At 41.8% G+C, this 24,439-nt stretch overlaps 1 protein-coding gene, 1 non-coding gene and 1 pseudogene across 2 annotated transcripts in view; 2 read left to right on the top strand and 1 right to left on the bottom strand.

Annotated features, from left to right (window-relative positions):
- Window positions 1-24,439, bottom strand: part of LOC127648801 (uncharacterized) — a 309,374-nt gene that overhangs the window by 169,451 nt on the left and 115,484 nt on the right. The gene's annotated exons all lie outside the window — the stretch shown is intronic.
- LOC127649888 (small nucleolar RNA U3) lies at window positions 3,650-3,861 on the top strand. The gene has a single exon (XR_007971374.1). It is a non-coding gene; the product is annotated as a small nucleolar RNA U3 (small nucleolar RNA).
- LOC127649860 (uncharacterized) lies at window positions 4,067-4,226 on the top strand (annotated as a pseudogene).

Raw genomic sequence — 24,439 nt, 5'->3', positions numbered from 1 at the left:
ATGGTAGTACTGTGTACTGGTATGACTGTCCCTCGAAAGCGAATCTCAGAAAAGGCCTGTGAATAAAACCGTGTTTTATTATGTTCAAAACCCATTTCGGCATGTCAGGGATTTTTTCCCAGGCTTTTGCTCGCACAGATATGGGCTGAATGCTGGCTGGGGGCGTGTCACAGTGACGTATGGGCCTCACCGGCAAATTGCCTTGTGCTAACATTGAGTTTACAGCTCTCAGAGGCGCAGGTGCGCGCTGAGCAGCCGTGTTGAGTGCCGAGTGCAGGGGTGCGTGTGAGAGTACAGGCACGCACGCTATCTCCGAAATGCTTGCAGCATGAGTCGGAGAAATGCTTGAAACTGTATGGACAGAGTTTTCGGGTGGGGGTGCATACATCGTAATAGGCAAGCGTGCCACATTCATAAAGCTTCCCGCTCTTAGCGGGGAGTCTCTTGGCTCGCGCATCACATCTGTGATGTTTGCGGCATGAGACAGAGAACTGTTTGAAACTGTATAGGCAGCGCTTATGGGTGGGGGTGCATATACTGTAGTAGGCACGCGCGCCACTTTCATAAAGTCTTCCGCTCGCGGCGGGGGTTTTTTGGCTATGCATACAGTGTTTGTGTGTAGGGGTGCATACATGACAATAGGCACACGATCTACATTTATGGAGCGTCCAGCTGAGCTGGGGAAGTATTCGGCACTGTTTGGACAGTATTGATATGTGGGAATGCGCACTTTAGTGTGGACACGTGATCCCTTAGTGACACAGGTAGAAAATGTGCTAACACTGAGCTTACAGCTCTCAGAGGCGCGGGCGCGCGCTGAGCAGCTGTGTTGAGTGCCGAGTGCAGGGGTGCATGTGAAATCACAGGCATGCGCGCTATCTCCGTAATGCTCGCAGCATGAGCTGGAGAAATGTTTGAAAACTATATAGACAGTGTTTACGGGTGGGGGTGCATACATTGTAATAGGCAAGCGCGCCACATTCATAAAGCTTCCCGCTCTTAGCGGGGAGTCTCTTGGCTCGCGCATCACATCTGTGATGTTTGCGGCATGAGACAGAGAACTGTTTGAAACTGTATGGGCAGCGCTTATGGGTGGGGGTGCATATACTGTAGTAGGCATGCGCGCCACTTTCATAAAGTCTTCCGCTCGCGGCGGAGTTTTTTTGGCTATGCATACAGTGTTTGTGTGTAGGGGTGCATACATGACAATAGGCACACGATCTACATTTATGGAGCGTCCAGCTGAGCTGGGGAAGTATTTGGCACTGTTTGGACAGTATTGATATGTGGGAATGCGCACTTTAGTGTGGACACGTGACCCCTTAGTGACACAGGCAGAAAATGTGCTAACACTGAGCTTACAGCTCTCAGAGACGCGGGCGCGCGCTGAGCAGCTGTGTTGAGTGCCGAGTGCAGGGGTGCGTGTGAAATCACAGGCATGCGCGCTATCTCCGTAATGCTCGCAGAATGAGCTGGAGAAATGTTTGAAAACTATATAGACAGTGTTTACGGGTGGGGGTGCATACATTGTAATAGGCACGCGCGCCACTTTCATAAAGCTTCCCGCTCTTAGCGGGGAGTTTCTTGGCTCACGCGTCGCATCTGTGATGCTCGTGGCATGAGCTAGAGAACTGTCTGGAACTGTATGGGCAGTGCTTATGGGTGGGGGTGCATATACTGTAGTAGGCACGCGCGCCACTTTCATAAAGCCTCCCGCTCGCGGCAGGGTTTTTGGCCATGCATACAGTGTTTGTGTGTAGGGCTGCATGCATCACAGCAGGCACGCTCGCTACCTTTATAGTATTTCCCGCTTTTACTGGGGAAGTGTGTATAACTGTGGGAACAGTGCTTGTGTGTAGTGGTGCATACATGACAATAGGCACACGATCTACATTTATGGGGCGTCCAGCTCGGGCTGGGGAAGTATTTGGCACTGTTTGGACAGTATTGATATGTGGGAATGCGCACTTTAGTGTGGACACGTGACCCCATAGTGACACAGGCAGAAAATGGGATTTCTGTGTGTTGCCGTTAAAACGGCGTTTGATTGCAGGTGAGCGAGTTCTGTGACTGGCCCATTGACTGCTGTACAGACATTTCCAGCCACCTGTAAGGGGACTAGGTAATGTTTTACACGTTTTGGAGACGGGAGGCGCCGCCCTGGCTCGCTGCTGCTGCTGAGGCGGTCTCTGGCGGCTCTGTGACGAGCTGGAGCGCTTGGGCAGGAAGTGACGCATAGCCTGCGAATCCTTCCGAGCTTCAGTGAAGTGTTCAGTGAACTCTCTTACCGTTTTAGACAGGATGCGGACGATCTCTGAGTCCACGCTGGTGCCCGTGCTCGTGTCCGCTAATGTCGACGGCGCGGGGTCGAAGGCCGAGCCTGGCCAGTCGTCGGATCCAGCGTCAATGGAAAAGCTGTCATCCTTTTCACCGTCGTCCCCTGACACGCCGAACGAGACGAGACCCACCGCTCTGTAGGAGGGGTGCTGGTCCGCCTGTGTTGAAATGGACTAGCGGCGGGGAGTTCTCGGGTAGTGGTGAAGCATGCGGGGACTGGCCCGGCGTGACGTCACTGAAGTTTGCGTGCTGTGGCGAAGGCCGAGCCCGGCCAGTCATCGGATGCAGCATCAATGGAAAGGCTGTCATCCTTTTCACCGTCGTCCCCTGACGCGCCGAACGAGACGAGACCCACTGCTCTGTTGGAGGGGTGCTGGTCCGCCTGCGTTGAAATGGACTGGCGGCGGGGAGTTCTCGGGTAGTGGTGAAGCACGCGGGGACTGGCCCGGCGTGACGTCACTGAAGTCCGCGTGCTCTGGCGGCCTCCGGGAGCGGCGCTTTTTCTTGTGCGGCTCGAACAGAGGGGACGGCAGCAGGCTCGTTCGCGGCGAAGGCAGCAAAGCGAGCGCGCAGCTCGGTGAGGCCCAGGGAGTCACATTCGGGGCATCCGCCTCGAGTGAGAGCAGCTTCTGCGTGGTCAGGTCCCAGGCAGCGAGTGCAAATGATGTGACGATCCCCGTCAGGAAGAGGTCCTCTGCACGAGGCGCAGGCTGAAGGCATTTGCAACAACGCCTTGAAAAATTACTCTTTTACTCAATCAAAAAGCGTCGCAGAGGCGAGCGCTTGCAGTAAAAGGATATAGCGATGCGCGCCGGAGGCGTAGCAGAAGGCTTCGAAGGCGGCTGAAGGCGCCGGCGTCCTCTTAGCGGTCCTGCTGTAGGCTTTTCGACGGCGGGCGAAAGACTCCAACAATCTGGAGGATCCAGCGAAGAGAAGGTCTTTGCTGAAGGAGATTAAATCTAAAGAACTCTCATGACGGGGCGCCTAATATATAGCCCTAAGCCACGCCCATCTTGGCGGGCTCTGAGCGCGCGAGCGCGAAGCACGCGCCCATTGGTCGCGCGTTCAGAGTCGCCCCGTCATTGGTTCGAGCAAGTTGCTGCAGCACAGCCAGTGACCAAGCTGCCTCACTCATTGCTGTCTGCTGTGCAGCTGCAATGCGTTTTACATAAAGACTTCAATATTTCTCGAGAAACGGAGTTTTCCCATAGCGTAAGCTACTTACGCAATAGGAGAGACCTCTCGATAGGGAACCAGTAGTGACAAGGAGCATGTGAGAATGGAGCTCTGTTTGTGTTCCATTGAGGAAGTTAAGACTATACTTTCAGGGATCATTTCTATAGTTTTTAGCTTGGAAATATGTTTCAAAATATTTGTCTTCCTATCCACGATGATGAGATTTAATGCTCTTTTCTTAGCGGGAATCAGGCTCTGAGCGATGATTTTGTTCATAGCTCTTTGCTGTTGATGAGTGATCTGTATTGTTTTTGCCAATATGGAGGAAAAGAGTGTGTTCAGAGTGGTGCATTTAGGAAGTATAACATTAGACAGTTGTTAACCAAAGGTGTTAACAAGGTTTTGTATTAAACAAGTTTAGAAAAGATGTGGTTTAACTACTGTAAATTCATAATGCTTTTGGGAGTTTGACTTTTTTGTTGATTTTTTTTGTTCAACGGTGTTCAACGGTATTGTGAGAAAGGAGCTCTGTTTGTGTTCAATTGAGGAAGTTAAGACTATACTTTCAGAGATCATTTCTATAGTTTTTAGCTTGGAAATGTGTTTCAAAAGATTTGTCTTCCTATCCACGATGATGAGATTTGATGCTCTTTTCTTTACAGGAAGCGTGCTCCAGGGAGATAGTAAGGACAGCTGATCATCCTTGCAGTGGCAGATCACATTTAACAACACATGCACAGGATCATTTACATCTGAATATCACACCTTCAGGACCGGTACAGGATGGCAACAACAACTGCCTGAGTTACACCAGAAATGGCAAGTAGCCTCTCGCTGCATCCTGCGGTGGACATCCAACCCGGCCACATCCAAGTGTGACGTCAGAAGCCACGCCCATCCAAGTGTGACGTCGGAAGCCTACATAGTTACAAACTATTATTAAAGTGATAAGAGCTGCTTTCAACAGGTAACATCTCATTCTCATACAACTCATTTGTATTATGTTGAACAGTGTTTATACTAAAACCGCAATTTTGTTTCACAGTTACCTTCGTCTTCTAGTCTTCTCGATGCTTCTTCCTGTTTTTAAATGTTAACGTTAATGAGAATGTGTCCAATTTGGGCATGGGCGTGGTGGCTTCTGACGTCACACTTGGATGTGGCCGGGTTGGATATCCACCGCAGGATGCAGCGAGCTGTACTTCGAAATGGCTGAGAGAGGCTGGACTGAGGGCTTGTAGGCCTATTTTAAGGCTGGTCCTCACCAGACATCATCGGCAACAACATTGCCTATGTCCTTCCCATAAAAAGTGCTCATCATTGATTAGTCACAGTTTTGTCTCACCAGGGTTGATGGTCAGACTCCCGTTTATTGTCGAATGAATGAGCATTACACCGAAGCCTGTATTCTGGGACAGGATCGATTTGGATGTGGACGTGTCCGTCATGGTCTGGGGTGGTGTGTCACAGCATCATCGGACTAAACTTGTTGTCATTGCAGGCAATCTCAACGATGTGCATTATGGGGAAGACATCCCCCTCCCTCCTGTGATACCCTTCCTGCAGGTTCATCCAGACATGATCCTCCACCATGACAATGCCACTACCCATACTGCTCGTTCTGTCCGTGATTTCCTGCAAGACAGGAATGTCAGTGTTCTGCCATGGCCAGTGAAGAACCTGGATCTCAATCACATATGGGACCAGTTTGCATGGGGTTTATACTTTATGCAGCAGACCTGCTGTTCAGGGCCAAAGCTTTTGTTAGCAGTAATTTATTGTTTATGTATTTATATTTAAGTAAGAGAATGATGTGATGCACACTATTCTTTTTTCTTATTTTTCTAGCCCAGCAACCACCCAACTCCCACTTGGGAAGGACAATAAGAAAATGTAAAACTTATAACCACCAGGTTTCCAATGAATATATCCAATATACGATACCAAAAAGGCAATACAATATCAAATAAACAGATTTTTTTTTTAATAATCATTAGCCAGATTGGGTGTCATGACATATTTCAATAAACAGTGGTTCTGACGATTGTGTAAAAATGTATAAATGGGGTTTCTGTCCTTTTCTGCATATCTCTGCCCCTTCGGCATATCGCGGTGACATTTTTTGGATAATTCTGCATAATGTGACCCATTTCAGTTTATCGTGGCCCATTTCACAAAAATACTAAATCAAAATAAATTAATCTGTTAACAATGTGAACCACATAACACAATCCACATGTAATAATATTATGTATGATATAATAACCATAATACAATATTTAATATACAGTACATAATAATATACATTTATAATAATATAACAAAACATAGGTTTAGGAGACATGTTTGATTAAAATGGGTCTAACCCAGGGGTGCCCAATACGTCGATCACGATCTACCAGTCGATCGCAAAGGCAATGCTGGTTGATCGCACAAAATATTTATGTACTTTCATTAAATTTTAATAAAAATAAATATAATGTTTCTGTCTGACTTGCACTTGACGAGTAAATATTGACCAGGCAAGGTTTTGTTTATTCAGTTGCCATGACAACTAGGTTTGCACATACGCGCCTTCCAAGGACTTCTGAGAACAGAGCGCGAAATTGCGATGCTACTGCCCGGATTAGGCAAAACTGTCTGCAAGTCATCAGAATAAGGTAAATGCCCTGGCTATTGTAATCTATTGTGCTGTAGGTGTTTTGGGTTTAGTTTTAAAACTGAATGATAACATTGAACATTATTATATTTTTTTTTATTAATTAGAAGATGAATTCCATGTAGGGATACATGCGGTAGTCCAACAAGCATTTTCTTATTTTAAATGAAACTGTGTTTTTTTAGTTGTTAGATCTTATTGCGTTGGTCATTTAAAAGTAGATCATCACACAAAAAAGTGTGGACACCCTTGGTCTAACCTAACACAAAAAATAAATGTATAAAATATCATGACTTTAAAATGCTTTTGTGCATCCATTTCATTCATTTATTATACAACTGTAACCATATGCTCACCGATGCTGAGTGTTAAAACCGCTGTATGTGAACATTGTAAACTGTCCACTTCTCTTGTTGTTAACAGGGTCTTCACATCAGTCTTGAGCTTTCCTGTTACTTAAGTTGTTCAGTTTCTGAAAGACATTAAAATAAAAATCTTGATAAATTTGTGTTGCTGTAAAACGTTTTCCCTGATTTTGAGGTACTGATTCTGGTCTTCTTACAGGATTTGTGGGTGTTTCTCAACTCCAGTCCTGGGTCCCACCATACAGCACATTTGTGATGTCTCCCTCATTTAACACACCCAATTCAAGTTCTGGAACCTCTACTAACAAGCTAATGAGTTGAATCAGGTGTGTTAATTTTTTAGACTTCTTAGAAAACGCACGGTGATGTGGGTCCCAGGACTTAAGTTGCGAAACACTCACACTCAAGCTCAACAGTCACACTTCTATTTTATTGTAATTCTATACAATGATGTAAGTATTTTTTGCTTCAAGATCAATGTGTTGTTGTGCTTAAACTTATGCAACTGTACAGAATGGCACATACAGTATACTAACAATTATTAAAAGAGACTGTGAATGCATGTAAAATATTAAACATCGAAAAGGCTATTTAAAATTTCTAGTACTGAAACCTCATTGATCTAAATTTTTCAAAATTTGAAGATCTAATTTGATGTCATTATTTAAAGCAAAACAGTCACATCAAGGCCTCTTGTAAAATGTAAATTTCCCTACACATATGGTTATGACATATTAGTTTATTACAATGATTCAAATTAAAAGGCAAAACACTTAGCTTCAGACTGTGAATGCAGAATCATAAAGGACAGTCCATTTTATTGTGTTTTTTCAGAATAACAATGCTGTTGTATGCAAACTCTTCCTACAACTATACGGAAGGGCACATACATGTATACTGGTAATTAAAAATAGGGCACTATACAGTATAATATACTGAGCAAAGAATGTCAAACACAATTTAAAAAATAAAATTATACTTTTTAAAGATGTAAGGACCAACATTGGTAAACTTGTTTAAAAGCTAAATAGAGAAGAGCTCAAAGCCAAATATATTATAAAAATGTGCTTTACCTCATTGTTTTATTTATGTCATCTGTTCCTCATATTGTCCTGTCTGCCAGTGATGCTGCTGTTTTCACTATCCTGTTTCCAGTCCACTTGCCCAGTAGCCACCAATCAGTTTGGTAAGGCTATAAAAGAGCCACTGGCATAGCTAATATGTGCCTGGTGTCCCCGGTTTCATGTGGTATGCCAACATGACTATACGCACCAACCGCAAGGCTGTCCAAGCACCTCAGTTCAGTACGGCATAATACCTCACACAAGCATACACACCATCCCGGTGGCTAAGGCTGTCCTAGCCCCACTCAGTGTATTCTCAGTGCCCCGGTTCTGTATGGCATGATACCTCAACACACAACAATACCACAAAAATTGCCCCTGCTAGGACTGTAGGCCACCAAAACACCAAGTATTCCTTTTTTATGCACCATTTGCATATCTCTTGGTTCATGTCTTCATGACTGCAAAATATAGTACATAGGATAGTGATAACTGTGGTAGCTCTGTAACACACCACAGGGAAGGCAGATGTCCAGATGAGTGACATAAATGTGATCCAGTAGTGTGTTCTTTTCAGTCGTTGGTGTTGAGATCATTTGTATGTATCCTTTTGACTGAAACAACTCCAGTATAGGTTTTTTTTTCCTGTACATAGCAGGTTCTCATTGAAATCTCCACAGACAATTACTGGATGCTTATGCATTGTTTCCAAGTAATCCAATAATTATTATTTTAGAGGTTTTTGGTCCAATAATTATTACCTCTGTTTTGTCAGAATTGAGTAGAAGGACATTTCTGGCCATCCAATCTTTTATTTCATTGATACGCTCTGCTAATTTGGAGAAATGTGAAATCTCATCAGGTTTTGAAGAAATAGAAAGTTGTGTATCGTTGACATAGCAGTGTAAACTTATTCCACGATTCCTGATAATATCTCTCAGGGGAAGCATATACAAGGAGAAAAGCAGAGACCCTAAATCTGATCCCTGTGGCACTCCATACTTTTGTTTGGTCTGACAATTCCTCATTTACATAGACATGCTAATGCAACTCCACAAATGCCAACATAATTCTCTAGCCTATTCAACAGAATGTCATGCTGTATCGTGTCGAATGCAGCACTAAGATCTAAAAGCACTAGAAGTAAAATAGAGCCGCGATCAGATGATAAGAGAAAGTCATTTGTAATTCTTCTGAAATTCTTCGTATATCATGTGTATATCATGCGTATATGGTGTAGTGGTCTAAGCACATAACTGGTAATCTGGTAATCAGGTAATCAGGTAGGATGCTGGTTTGAGCCCCACAGCCACCACCATTGTGTCCTTGAGCAAGGCACTTAACTCCAAGTTGCTCCAGGGGGATTGTCCCTGTAATAATTGCACTGTAAGTCGCTTTGGATAAAAGTGTCTGCCAAATGCATAAATGTAAATATACTATTTCTCTGTAGAAATGAACATATTTGGGAGGATACTACCTTTTCTAGTATTTTTGACATAAATGGGAGATTTGAAATCAGTTTATAATTAGCCAGTTCTCCAGGATCAAGTTGTGGCTTCTTAACCCTGTGGGGTCTGAGGGTGTGTTGGGCCCTGGAGAAGTTTTGACATGCCTTGAAATTTGTGCTTTTTTCAGTTGCTTAAAAACATATTAATAGCTAAAGTCTAATAACACTGTATTCAGCACAAAAGTAGACATTTTAACCTTTCTTTAGACATATGTGTCATGTATGTGTGATAAGTATTCAGTTAATTTATGTGACGTGTTTCAGTTTATTTTACAAAAGCACAAGGTTTTGTTGTTATTGTGAGTGTACAAAAATAAAAGAAGACCCTTTATAGTCTCTGATGATGTCTTACACTTATCTGTATGCCCCAAAATGACGGAGAATTTGATGTTGTTTCTGCTGTAACGACAAAAAATCCATCAGGACGCGCCGGCGAGTCCGTCAACCCCAGAGGGTTAATAAGCGGTTTGATAACTGCCATTTAAAAGATTCTTGGACATGTCCTAAGGATTGTGAGGAGTTAATAATATTAAGAAGAGGTTCTGAAATTACAGGATATACCTCTTTTAAGAGCTTAGTTGGTATTGGATCTAACAAACATGTTGTGGCTTTTGATGTTTCAATAAGTTTTGTTAGCTCTTCGTGACCTATGACAGTGAAGGATTGAAGTTGCATGTGAGGAAAATTATTGGACACTGTTTTCTGAGGTGGTATGACAGATGATTACATAATTCCGATTTTATTTCTGATTATTTCAATTTTATCTGTAAAAAATTAATGAAGTTATTACTCTTGTGCTGTGACGTAACATCTGGTTCTTTTGATGCTTTATTCCTAACCATTTTAGCCACAGTACTGAATAAACACCTAGGGATGTTGTAGTTATTTTCTATTAGTTTACTCAAATTTGCTGACCTGGTAGCTTTTAGTGCCTGCCTGTTGCTACAGACACTATCCTTCCATGCACCACAAATTACTTCTAATTTTGTATTCTTCCACATGCGCTCCATTTTCCGAGCTGCTGTCTTGAGAGCATGAGTGTTATCATTGTACCATGGTGCAAGGCTTATTTGTTTTATTTTTCTAATCAAAGTGGTGCAACATTATCAAGAGTGCTAGAGAAGACTGCATTTAAATGTTTAGTTATCAAGTTCTTCTGGGCTTTGGGGTTTATTGGGTGTATGAGATAGATCTGGAAGATTATTTGTGAAGCTATCTTTAGTGGTCGAAAGAATAGTTCTACCTGAACGATAACGTGGTGTAGATTGAGTAACATTAGCTGATCGCAGCATACAATAGACGAGGTAATGATCTGAGATGTCATCGCTCTGCTGCAGAATTTCTATATTATCAACATCAACTCCATATGACAGAATTAAATCTAGCGTATGATTATGGCGATGAGTTGGTCCTATTACATTTTGTCTGACTCCAAGAGAGTTGAGAATATCGATAAATGCTAATCCCAATGTGTCATTTTCATTATCTACATGAATGTTGAAGTCACCAACAATTAAAGTTCTATCTACAGAAGATCTGATAAAAAATGTGAAAATTCACCAAGGAAATCAGAATAAGGCCTGCGTGATCTATACTCTGTAGCAAGGGTAAAAGACGACATCGTTTTTTTATTTATATCTGAGGGTGTCACATTAAGCATTATTAGTTCAAAAGACTTACATTTATATCCTGTCCTCTGAGTAACATCAAACACTTCACTGTAAATTTTAGCAACACCTCCTCCTCGACCCTTCAGATGAGGCTCATGTTTATAAGGCTCATGTTTATAACAATAACCTGGGGAAGTAGATTCATTTAAACAAATATATTCATCCGGTTTAACAGAGCGCATCCAATCTATGATCTGTAATCATTAATTAACAATTAGTCCTATGGTAGAAAGAGATCTAATGTTTAGTAGCACTATTTTTATATGATGTTTATCTTTAATTTGTTTGTTTTGTTCAAGTTTGACCGTGATCAAATTTTTTCTAAATTATTTAGTGAGGGTTTTGTGGATGGTAGTTCGGGGAACAGACACAGTCTTTATGCGATATCTAGGTGATACAGTCTCTATGTGTCATAGTTTATGTGACCTGTGTGACATCTCAAGGCAGCTAGCAGATGTCTGGATTAACCAGTTTGTCTGCTTCCAGACCTGGGCTCCAGTTAGTCAAATACTATCATTATTAAGTCTATAAGCCAAGAGGACTAAGCACTAGAGAGGAGAGCAGCATGTTCCCTGGAGGAATGGAGTCCTTCTCTCTTTAGCAGGACAGGTCTACCACAAAAACTCTTCCAACTGTCTATAAATCCTATTTTATTCTTCAGACACCACTCCATTCAGTGACACTAATCTACTAGTGGTGGCGGCGGCATCTTCCTCACAAGTCAACACTCATTTGTGGTGCCTCTATTCTTGGTACAACTCTGTCTCCTCCACAAACAATCAGGAATTTGGGAACTTCATCTTCATTCTCTTCCTCTTTATCGACTCCTTGTTCTGCAATACGCTCTTAAACGGTCCGCTTCAACTTCAGATTCAAAAGCTGTCCATGCGTTCTCAATTTGTCCTTACTGTTGCAACTGTTCAAAAGCTCCGTCCGTTTTTTTGCTGTATTTTTCAAACTTCTGCTGGTGTGCTTTGACAATTGCACAAACAGGAAACAGAAGACCAGGGTATGCAGGAGGTTTCAGCTGTGCGTTGACACGATGTGGCACAAAAAGTTTCAGGAATCTTCCGTAAAGCTTTTCTGGTTGTTTCTCCTCCAAACATTTTGCATATCTGATAACTGCAGCCTTACCAGCAGTTCTTTTCCCATGTCATTGAGCAGTCCTTGAACATTTTTGCCTTTAGTCTGACGGCCATACACAATACGGTAATTTGAGGCGAAGTCTACTAGACATATCTTTTCAAACTCCACAGATTCAGAAAACCTGATGCATGCTTAGAAATGGCAAATGTTAAGGATTAAAGGCTGAAAACAGATATATAAGCGATGCTAAAAAACTAGCAGGCTTCAAACACAGACTCGAGCTAGGCGCCAGCAGCAACAGGTAAAATACATACAGATGAAATGGTAGAAAAGTGGAAATACCTGAAACTCTATAAAATGACAAAGGATAAAAAGATGAATGTATGAGAAAGAATAAGCAATGCTAAGCAGGCTATGTTTATACCATCGTCATCTGTTGGTATAAACACAATGCTATATGAACACTTCTTCAACAGTAAGCTGCATGTTCGTATCACAGAGCACTTGCCTGTGTTTAGAGTAGGCCTGCATTATGTTCTTTATTTCCTCTTCCTTGTTTACATCTGTTTTACACACATCCTTGATTATGCTCTAGCTTGAAAACGTAGGACAACTTATACAAGATGCAGGGGTAAGGGTCAAGGTTATACTGAATATCTATGTTTGCATTCCATGCTCTCAGCAAATCAGAATTCTATCCATTGATCCAACACTTGTTTGGTTCACGCTTCAGCATAATCACATTAGAACTTGCTTTAGCAGAGTCACTGTAGTCATCCATGGTTAAATTACATTTTGTCAGCAGCTGTGAATAGTAAAATTGGGGTCATAGAGCAAATCCCATACTGTTTTTAATTTCATCTTGGCATCCGTCATTGCTTTTCGAAGAGCACCGATCTTGCTTTCATTCTGTCTTTTCGTTTTGGGCTTCAGGTTCCTCTTCAATCATAGTTTCTAACATAGATAGTTTAGGGAACCCATATCTACACAATATGTTTTCCTTCTTCACAATTTAGATTATATATCACATTTCTGCTGTGCTGAATGTACAAAAAAAGGTAAGCGTTCCTAAGAATCTGATCATGGCCTGTAGATTTCTTAGCATTTTCTCCCAGTAAGCTGGACAGCCTCTCAAAGGTTGCATGAAATTTTGCATCTCTGTTGTGTACCAGTCTATCAACTTCACGTTTATCTTGAAGTAACGTCTTGGAGCTTGTTCGTCCATCTCTCGTAATAGGCTTTCCTTTTCACAACTGGATGGACATCCTGTTTCTGACCAGGTGTTTCTGTCACAAATTGTGCAAAGAAAAGGTAACTCTGGTCTTTTCTGAAACCACACAGTATCCACACAGAACAGCCTTGCATTAAAATCCATGCTTGGAGATAATGTAACTTGTCTTGCTTCATACATTGTATTCTGTCCACCTGTATGCCATGGCTGTACATGAGTGTACAGGGAATGCCATGGCTTTGAGTTTGGGGCTTTTGAAAAAACAGGCCTTTTTCCTTGTGCAGGTGAAATGCGGAATATTCCCTCACAGTATGATAAGACCTCCTGTCCTATGTCAGATGGCTGCATACACATGTCTAAATTGAGACCAGGTCTAAGTTCAACCTTTTTCTTCTATACTCACATCCTGCTCAGCAACAGTGTCTTCTTGTGGCTCCTCTGTTTCTTCAAGGCCTTCATCAAGGTGACTTTCAAAAGTTGTGTTTTCACTTATGGATTTGTTTTTGTATTCAGAATGCCTCTCTTTAAGTTTAGACAATGCTGCTAGCATACTGTATATATTCACTGTATGGAAATGCTGGTATCCTTTGTACTTGATGTGTCTTTTTAGCCTCACCTGCAGTAGCTGGGATTCAGTACTAGGTCTTGACAGACAGTTGACTGTTGTCTCCACTTCAGAGGGCACACAGACAACACCACCACACACCGCTCTTTATTGTCCTTTGGGAAATGCAACAGTTTTTGCAAATTGTAAGAATTTGGCAATGAGCTGTCTTTCAAGCACATTTAGTTCACACAGTTCTGCAGGAATAGGTGCAAGTTCAAGATTTTTTGCCACTGCAATGTAAGGCATGTGTCCTCTCAAAAGATGACTGTCACAAGTGTAGCAGATTAATTCCTGTTGCCTCTCCTCTGGAATTGAACAAGGATCTGTGCAGGTGCTGTCATAGGCATGAACGTATTTCCTGGTTAAGCAAAATGCTGCAACATGATATTTTTTTCATATCTTTGTCGGCTACATATCTTGACTTGATTTGGAAACAACAGCGCCCTGTGGTAAACTGTGCAGACATGTGTAGGTCTTGCTGAATTTGATGATGAAATGCAGATATGGCTGTTTGCATCAAGATGTTTGACACAAGCTGGTTTGTAGCATCGATATGGGGAGTGTTCTGGGAAGAACGAATGTATGGTCTGTATTTCCTTTTGATCCTTGATGCTCACAGCAAGTTATGAAGAATGTGGAATCCAGCATCATTTTCACATTTCCATTTCTTATGAAGGGTACAGTGTAGTATATAATGGGCTCTAAACTCTCAGTCAATTGCATATCTTGTGACCATACACTCTTTCATTTTCCTCTGGAAAACTGGATCCATGTTATACCTCCTGATCATATAGTCTTTCATTTTTCTCTGAAAGACAGGATTTGTGTTATACCTGCTTATCTTATACTCTTTCATTTTCCTCTGGAAGACAGGATCAGATTTCTACCTCCTTAATCATATACTCACTTCTTTGTCTGGACAACAGCATCTGTGTTGTATCTCCTGATCATGTACTCTTTTTTTTTTTTTTTTATCTGGACAAGAGCATCTGTGTTGTATCTCCTTATCTTGTACTCTTTTTTTTTTTTTGTAAAAATGCTTTGTACTGAACTAAAGCATCTGCGTTTTTCTTTCTGCTTCTGTCCTGAGGTTCTTACAGAGCATCTGTGCCTTCCCTTGGTGACCTCTATTTTCTTCATCTGAAATTGTAAGCAGGTGGCAGTTCTGGAAGTGTTGATATCATTTGTGATTCCGGTAAACAAGCTGATGATGCACACTGTTCATCAGACTGTTGCTCTGTTTCAAATGATACAGCCATGAATTCATACGTGGTTTTATAACCATGAATCTGGTAGACTATGAGTAATCTGTTAATCATGTCACTCAGGTGGGTGAAAGTTGATATTACAGCTTGTCTGTTACCAGTAGGTTGTGGCAAACCATCAGACGTTCTTGAGTATTGACACATTGTATGTGTGTCTACATGTTGTAATGCTCAGTGACACGCAAGCTAAGATGATTGTCACTAGAACTTTTTTCAGTATGAAACTGCATTTTTGGGGGGGAATTCCCAATGTGCTTTAAATCCTCATAGTGACATAATTAATCACCTCATTCCAGGTGGTGTAGGACGAATCTCAGTTGCCTCCACTTCTGAGACTGTCAATCTGTGCATCTTATCACGTGACTTGTTGAGCGTGTTACCGTGGAGGCTTCACACTATTCTCCTCGGCATCCAACGCCATGCGCCCCATCAAGAGTGAGAACCACATTATAGCAACCATGAGGAGGTTACCCCATGTGACTCTAGCCTCCATAGCAATTGGGCCAATTTGGTTGCTTAGGAGACCTGGCTGGAGTCACTTAGCACACCCTGGATTTGAACTCACATCTCCAGAAGTGGTAGTCAGCATCCTTACTCCCTGAGCTACTCAGTCCCCCTTAAGCGAGTAGCCTCTCGCTGCATCCTGTGGTGGATATCCAACCCGGCCCACATCCAAGTGTGATGTCAGAAGCCACGCCCATCCAAGTGTGACGTCGGAAGCCAGCTGCTTTCAACAGGTAACATCTCATTCTCATACAACTCATTTGTATTATGTTGAACAGTGTACTAAAACCGCAAGTGTGTTTTGTGCATTTTGTTTCGCAGTTACCTTCGTCTTCTAATCTTCTCTTCTCGATGCTTCTTCCTGTTTTTAAATGTTAACGTTAATGAGAATGTGTCCAATTTGGGCATGGGCGTGGTGGCTTCAGGATGCAGCAAGCTGTACTTGCCTTAAGCTGCATTTTTAATGCCAACATACAAAGCGTCTCCCTCTTCTATAACTCTGTTGAGGTCAGGCATCTTGAACTGGATTCCTTCATTGTGGTAGGCTAAGAATGTAAGAGCTACACATGTGCACTGATGATTTCTTGGTAAAACGTTATACCTTGCATCATTCTGGCAATGAGAAGCCTGCACAGATAAAACTCTGGGTCCATCGTCAACATCTTCTGCCTGTTGGCTATCACAAAATGGAGCTGCAGCTTGAACGATGCATACTTGTCCAATCTGTAAATAATGATTTAATCGAATTATACTGATGACCATAATGTGAACAAAATATCACAACAATATAGTTTATCTGCAAGCATTTTCGAAATAATTCCATAATATTATAAACTATACAATAAGTATAATAAATAAGTAGAATTACATATAACTATCCCTTTAACACACTCTTACAAAATATATTTTTGTTCACAAAAGAAGAAAGTCATACACGTTCGAGACCAGCTATGGGTGAGTAAATGAGACAATTATAATTTTTGGGAGAACAATTCCTTTAAAGGGTTATTTTACAATTAATAGTGCATGAAAGATCATGTCAATCCAAGGCAAAGATATTGACATCTTGACTCACTAAGCATGATGGACATATAAAGAAATCTATAACATTTATATAACATTTGTTGCAACAGGATACTCACAAGTACAAGGCATTTACTTAAAAAGATCCTCCGGAGTTAATTATGCTGGCAGAAAAGATAAAACTTGTAAAGTATAATGAAAAAAAAACATAAACAACTATAAAAGCAAAAACAAATAAAAAAAGTGTAAATATGACTAATCCAATTGTATGAAAAAAAGATAACAGACAAATGACCTGTAAAAAAAAACCTTAAACTTAGAGAATAACCCCCAAAAAATTGGCAATATATTGAAAGATTAACCACTCTATGTCAGAGAATGTCTCGTTACGTATGTAACCTCGGTTCCCTGAGACGAAGGGAACGAGACATTGCGTAGTAATGCATATGGGGAGTACCTTCATACACTATCTATTTGAAACCTCTCTATAATAATGCCAATACTCTAATATTGGCTATGGTGTTTGAGTTCAGCCTGTTTTGGTGCAAAACTGATCACTATAAAAACAGGTTGTGTTCGCAATGTCTCGTTCCCATCGTCTCAGGGAACCGAGGTTACGTATGTAACGAGACGTTCCCTTAAGACTCAGTCAACTTGACATTGCGTAGTAACGCATATGGGGAACAGAATCCCATCACACCGCACTACACGACACATAACTTCCCTGAGAGAAAACATGGCGGTGCAGTCTTATGGGACAACAACCGACATGAGCATGCCGCAGTGAGTGATCCTTTTGATGCAAGAAGGAGAGCGATCATAACGAACTATAGTCATATAGTATAATTGACTCCAGTCGGGAAGGGAGTTTATGTATAATGAAATTGCTTGTGACTTTATGGTAATTATAACAGCCTGAATGCAGGCGATTGTATAATGATGGGGAGCCTGTACTTAAAGGGAGGGGCATAAGTACATATTTATATGGCCAATGAATAGCAAGGTCTTAATGGACAGCATGTGCAAATCAAAAGGTTTGAAGGTGGGCCCTGCAAGAGCATTTATGAGAAAAAGTAAGTCCCAAGTCGGGACTGTAGCCGGCCGAGGTGGGTTTAATCGTCTTGCTCCTTAAGGCACTTTATGATTAAATCATGCTTGCGTATGGAAGCGCCGGATTCATGTGCATCATACACAGATATAGTTGCCACATACACTTTGAGCATTGACGGTGTGAGTCCTGCGTCTAATCGCTCTTGAAGAAATATTAGAATTTCATGTATAGGACAGTTTACTGTTTCCTTGCTATGTGAGAGACACCAATCGGTGAAAACCTACCATTTTAGTGCGTAGAGGCATCTTGTGGATGGTTTTCTGGATTGTAAAATGGTGTTCATGACTGAACGTGTTAGCGTTCATGGGCCACACATGCAGGTTCCACAGCTGGGCTGGGGATGCCAGATTGTGCCCTGCGCCTGATAGAGGAGATCCCTCCTCAGTGGTATTTCCCATGGTGAGGTGCACAGCATCTCCATCATTTCCGGAAACCATGGCTGGTTGGGCCTTTTGGTGCAACTAATAGCACCGTTTTCTTGTCCTCTTGGACTTTGACGGAGTGGATCATGCATATGACGGAGTGGTTCAGGCATATCGGCAGAAATTAATATTTGCATTTCGCTGGCCATTTGTGTGCCATTGCATCCATTCCCAACGGGGCTTGGGACTTCAAATATAAAAGGGGACAGTGGGAATCCTCCACTGAGGCAAATAGATCGATTTCTGCTTTGCCGAATATTTCCTAAATCCTCAACACCATTTGAGGATGAAGTCTCTATTCACCCGGTATCACCCCTTAGCATGACAGTAGGTCCGTGCCGTAATTCAGGTGGCCTGGTACACATGTCGCTCTGAGGGAGAGGAGATGATGCTCGCTCCATAGGAGGAGGTGCCGTGTCGGTCTCAACAGTGGCGGTGAATGAATTCCACCTTGGCGGTTTATATATGCCAAAACTGTCATGTTGTCTGAGCGAACCAGGACATGACAATTAGCTATTTCGGATTGAAAAGCCTTTAAGTCTAGAATTACAGCCAGTTGAATTAAGGCGGTTGATATGCCATGCCCTCCTCGTACCTGTCCAGGTGCCGAAAGTCGAGCACCCATCACACACCGCCCCCCAACATGTATTGGAAACATCTGTACTGATAATTTGCCCTAGCAAGACGCCTCGCTGGTAAAATGCAGGAGTTGTCCATGGTACTAAAGCAGCTATACAACGGCGGGATATAGTGCTGCGCATGTGCTCTTGGCGCCAAGCATGTTGTGGCACATGGCGCTTCGGCCAGCACTGAAGAGGTCTCATGTTTAAGAGACCTAATGGGATGACAGCTGATGCTGCCGCCATAAGTCCCAATGCTTTCTGAAACAGCTTCAGAGGAAGTGTTCTCCCCAGTTTGAACTGAGACAGACACTGTAGAATGGCCTGAACGCGCATGCCCATGAGGTGCGCACGCCCGCTCGTGGAGTCGAGGTGGATTCCCAAAAAGGAGATTTTTGGGCTGCGAGAGAGTGTGCTTTTTGCCCAGTTTACTTTGAGGCTCAAGCTGTTTAGATGCTGAAGCAGAAGTCTCTGTGCTGGCATAACAGAGCCTCTGATTGCGGCAGTAACAGCAAATTGTCAAGTTAGTTCAAGATGTGTATGCCGCTCAGTCTCATAAGATCCGTTTCTAAGTTGAATGGCGCTTTATAAGTGCACGATTTAAATGTCTCAGATCCAGGATTGGCCAAAGTCTGCCGTCTTTCTTTGGGACTTCTTTGGGACATAACAAGAAAAAAATGGCTGTAAAACCCCTTTTGCTTGACAATTTGACTATCGCGTTTTTCACGATGAGATTGTGTATTTCGGCTCGTAACACGGCTTCGCAACAAGTGCTGTATTCTTTATTGCATTATGTAAATACTTTTTTATTGCATAGGATACAGAATAAAATTTTTCAAAACATTGAGAGCAACAATATTCCTCTCCCAACAAACAGCTGTGGGGAGGTGAGGAATAGTGTTCTGTGTCTCTAATCGAGCCTTCTGTGGAGCACCGGAGGGAACCACAGGCTCCGTTTTCCGCTTCAAAGTGTTGCTCGTGTCAGGAGTGCTTCCGCTGCGCTGGGGAGTTCCTCCATGAGGGTCAGACATATATGCTGCTCCAGAACGACCAGGTTGCCGATGGCCTGCGCTGTGACTATTGTAGCATGCAGCACTAGGTCTGTAGCGGCCCGTAGCTCTTTGAAAGTCTCTGGATCAAAACCTTGCTTTTCCATTTGTCTGAGGAGCTTTGCTTGGAATACCTGGAGCACTGCCATTGTGTGGAATGCTAATCCAGCTTGTTCTGCCGCCAAGTAGGCTTTTGCCGCCAGTGTTGATGTCCGTCTGCACGGCTTATAAGGATGTACAGGGCTTGATTTCCAGGCCCTATTACTCATAGGACAGAGATGTGCCGCTACTGCCTCTTCCACAGGGGGTAGTTGGGCATAGCCGTTGTTTTTCCCATGGTCCACGTTCGTGAGAACAGCGTCACTGCACGTGCGCGCCGAAAAGGGCATGTGCCAGGACTTGCCAGGATAGTTCGCAGATCGGGGCAGATCTGCGGGACACGGTCACTTGACGACGTCTGGACTGCAAGAACAACTCACCAAGGCGAGACTGCCCAGATTCCTCTGGAGGAGACCATTCGAGGTTGAGTTCTTCGACCTCCCTTGCAAGGACACGAAGCATCTCCCTGTCAGTGACGCATACACGGTCCTCTCCCTCACTGGGGGGAGGAGCGGTAGCGTCATCCACTGATCATTCGCCTAATGCGGCGAGACATGACATCATCATTACCGCCCCCAGCGTAAGATCCACCAAACGAGACGAGGCTGCATGCATCTTCAGAGGGCCGGAGCTCGTCTTGCACATAGTGTTTTGGGTAAACTGCGCTTCGGGGAGATTGAGGGCCTCGTGGGGTGTGTGCCATCACGAAATCCACCTCAAATTCATCCTGCTCGACCTCGCAGCCCCACCGTGCCTCCTTGTGTGAACCCTCGGGTATAACAGAAGAGGCAGTTGGGAGGGCGCAAGAGGCCGAATCATTCCTCAGAATGAATTCGTGAGTGAACTTGAGACTCATGTCCTCAAAGTGAGTATCCATGAGAGCAAACTCTTTGTGGGTATGGCCCAGACAGAAAACGCAGCTCTCATGTTTGTGTCTCTCGCACAATGAACACTTACGGAATGACATCTGGAAAAAGATGCGAACGTGTAAGAGGCTCTTTTAGATATATATATATATATAAATGTATATATATATTTATATAATTAATACACACAAATTACAATTGCTTTTTTAAAAGGATACTCAACACCTGCCGACACGCTGCGGAGAATCAAGATGCGGAGAGATGTTCGCCGGAGCACTGCAGGGGAGCGGAGTCTTCTTGCTGCTGTGAAGATTCAGTCTGCTGACTAGTCTGTATCGACGGCGAAGGGTAGAGGGCTTCGATTATTAACACTAGAACTACTGGAATTCCATAACTACTAGAATGGCCATAGCTATCATTCCGACCATTCATACTAGACTGTACCAAATGTCATTTTTTTCATGTCATATTTACATTCAAAACTTCTATTAAGGTTTTAGAATTAAGCTTCTAATGTCTGTAATCATGTTTTATGATGTCATCACCCTAAAAAATTAAAAAATCCTTGAACAAAATCCTCAGTTTGAATAAAATAGAATAATATGGATTAAATGGAGCACAGAGCGCTAAGCTTAACGCATGAATAGGCCTACATAATACGATCTTTTTTGTAATATATAATAGTGCTAGACTATACAAATATATATGTATATATTATATATATATATATATATATTTATGTATGTACATATATATACATATGTATATTATATGTATATATATGTATATCCATGTTTGTTGGTGATTAGACTTTCAAAAACATTTTCACTGTGGTGAAAAAACTTTCTTGACACAAAGCGAGGCACGCACTTTCCAGAGCAGTCTAGCAGCTAATATATATATATATACGAAATCCACCTCAAATTCATCCTGCTCGACCTCGCAGCCCCACCGTGCCTCGTTGTGTGAACCCTCGGGTATAACAGAAGAGGCAGTTGGGAGGGCGCAAGAGGCCGAATCATTCCTCAGAATGAATTCGTGAGTGAACTTGAGACTCATGTCCTCAAAGTGAGTATCCATGAGAGCAAACTCTTTGTGGGTATGGCCCAGACAGAAAACGCAGCTCTCATGTTTGTGTCTCTCGCACAATGAACACTTACGGAATGACATCTGGAAAAAGATGCGAACGTGTAAGAGGCTCTTTTAGATATATATATATATAAATGTATATATATATTTATATAATTAATACACACAAATTACAATTGCTTTTTTAAAAGGATACTCAACACCTGCCGACACGCTGCGGAGAATCAAGATGCGGAGAGATGTTCGCCGGAGCACTGCAGGGGAGCGGAGTCTTCTTGCTGCCTTGAAGATTCAGTCTGCTGACTAGTCTGTATCGACGGCGAAGGGTAGAGGGCTTCGATTATTAACACTAGAACTACTGGAATTCCATAACTACTAGAATGGCCATAGCTATCATTCCGACCATTCATACTAGACTGTACCAAATGTCATTTTTTTCATGTCATATTTACATTCAAAACTTCTATTAAGGTTTTAGAATTAAGCTTCTAATGTCTGTAATCATGTTTTATGATGTCATCACCCTAAAAAATTAAAAAATCCTTGAACAAAATCCTCAGTTTGAATAAAATAGAATAATATGGATTAAATGGAGCACAGAGCGCCAAGCGAACGCAGATAGGCCTACATAATACGATCTTTTTTGTAATATATAATAGTGCTAGACTATACAAATATATATGTATATATTATATATATATATATATATTTATGTATGTACATATATATACATATGTATATTATATGTATATATATGTATATCCATGTTTGTTGGTGATTAGACTTTCAAAAACATTTTCACTGTGGTGAAAAAACTTTCTTGACACAAAGCGAGGCATGCACTTTCCAGAGCAGTCTAGCAGCTAATATATATATATATATACGAAATCCACCTCGTATAATAATATATATATATATATATATATTAGCTGCTAGACTGCTCTGGAAAGTGCATGCCTCGCTTTGTGTCAAGCAAGTTTTTTCACCACAGTGAAAATGTTTTTGAAAGTCTAAACACCAACAAACATGGATTGAGGCAGAATATTTCGTTAGATAAAAACATGTTGTGAATTTTGGAAATTATTTCATCTATCTTTTTCAAAACATGTTGACTATTGGACTTTACAACGCTCTGGAGTTATTGGAAAAGTTTGGAAAACACGAATCGGAAACACTCCTATTCGGCCACCTCTGGAATCCAAATCCATGAATAAATGAATCTGTTAAATAAATAATAAACACCAGGACACGAAATTTAAGTTCTAATGAATGTGAAAATGTATTAGTTCATCGACAACCACAGAACTTGCTATTGTAGCTAATTACAGATACAAATTGTATTATTTATATTCTATAATTTTTTTGTAAAATAAAAAATCAATACAATAGCTTATAAAAACATCACAGATGTGTATTTCATTGCATAGTATGAAACATGTATGAAACACATGCCTAACCCAAAATGGCCAAAACGGTTAATAAAGAATATGAACATTCGCTAAACTGTGGGAAAACAAACTGATTTAGAAAGCAATATTTGTTTTACTGTGAGCAAAAATATCATGCTGTAAAACTATAATGAATATATTATGCTGTAAAATCATTATGAACGAATTCTCCTAAAAGTGGGCTCACTTGAACAAGGCATCTGGTTGTTTTGGGGGGAAACACCGCACATCATTCACTAACGCTTGTGGATCGATTACTCACAGTCAACACAGGTACTCTCTACCTTCCATGTGCAGCTCCCACAGCTTTTGACATTTGTCACAAGTGTCCTTAATTTGGTTTTTCTTGCAGTTTCTCCACACTTGGCTCTGCCTTTCATCAGCTGCCCCTGCCTGGGTCCTCGCACCATCAGCTGTGTGGCTTTTGCTCTCATATGGCCGGAGCGAAGTTCATTTGCCAGTCGCATTATGAAGTTCCTCTGTGACATTCTCTCATTTATGCATTTCTTGAACAGGATGGAAGCATTTATCGCAGCCAGGTCAAGGATATTATAAAACACAGCCACTGGCCATCTACATGTGGGTGCTTTCACATAGTATTTCCTCGCCATTTGATCCGAACTTGGTTCTGTTGTAGTATGTGACTGTCTCTGGTTTAGCCTTTTGGCCACTTGTGATGGCAACAGCTGTGTGGACAGTGCTTTCCTTCTTTTGCACTGATAGTCTGTGAGCTTTCCATTGTCATTTCTCAGCACCTCCGTGGTGAACAGCGCCCTTTGTTCCTTTACGTAGCAAACGCTGAAATGCGTGTGGTCAAAATGACCGTTATGGCCATTCAAGTTAGAAACACTCAGAACTCTTTTTTTATTTTTTTTTATTTTAATAAAATAACAATGTTAGAATAAAATATACATACATTTAAGAAAAGTAATGGTCCTATGGTTATATGGGTTTTATTTCAACAAAGTTATTACATTGCAAAATTTAAAAACATTCAAAATGAACGCCGTGGTAGTTCTAGTGTTAAACTGCACTTGGGTTCATCATTGTTGTCGGTCTAGTATTCTGTAATGTTTTGTAGCTGGCAATGGTGGCGACGATGAAATGAAGAACCCAAGTGCAGTTTAATAATCAATGTGAAAACCAAAAAACCTAACTATAAACATGAATAAAACATAACATAAATATGAACTTGGTAGAAAACAAACATAAATACTAGAAAAAGGACAACGGTAAACATG

Source organism: Xyrauchen texanus, chromosome 9, assembly GCF_025860055.1.
Source record: "Xyrauchen texanus isolate HMW12.3.18 chromosome 9, RBS_HiC_50CHRs, whole genome shotgun sequence".
NCBI classification, from domain to species: Eukaryota; Metazoa; Chordata; class Actinopteri; order Cypriniformes; family Catostomidae; genus Xyrauchen; species Xyrauchen texanus.
Note: the sequence above shows the minus strand (reverse complement) of the source record. Positions and strands in the feature narration are given on the sequence as shown.